Here is a 395-nt window from a genome sequence, read left to right as displayed (position 1 = left end):
GCGCTACGAAGGACCGCAGTGTTGCCGTTGTTGGTGATTTTTCATCAGATTGGGGATTTTTAACGTCTTTTGGTGATTTGGTGATTATTTTCTTTATTTGGTGAATTTTTGTTATCATACTGCGACTGCGTTTGGTTTGGCGCTTACAGCTCTTTGTTGTAAACGCCAAAACGAATGCAGTTTATATAGAGAGTCTATGTTGTCTCGTCTAACGTCTCTAACCTCACATTGTGTCTCTGTGTGTTGTCCGTGTCATATGGATTTTGAATGCAATTCAAAATACTTGAGATCTTAACCTTGCTAAAATATGAAAAAGCTGTTCTTTGTATGTGTATTAGTTACATACAGAGATCGGCAAAAAATTAATAATAAATTAATATTATTTGATTACTAGA

Source organism: Wasmannia auropunctata, unplaced genomic scaffold (assembly GCF_000956235.1).
Source record: "Wasmannia auropunctata unplaced genomic scaffold, wasmannia.A_1.0 LD336106.1, whole genome shotgun sequence".
In the NCBI taxonomy this organism is placed as follows: domain Eukaryota; kingdom Metazoa; phylum Arthropoda; class Insecta; order Hymenoptera; family Formicidae; genus Wasmannia; species Wasmannia auropunctata.
This window is presented reverse-complemented; position numbering follows the sequence as displayed.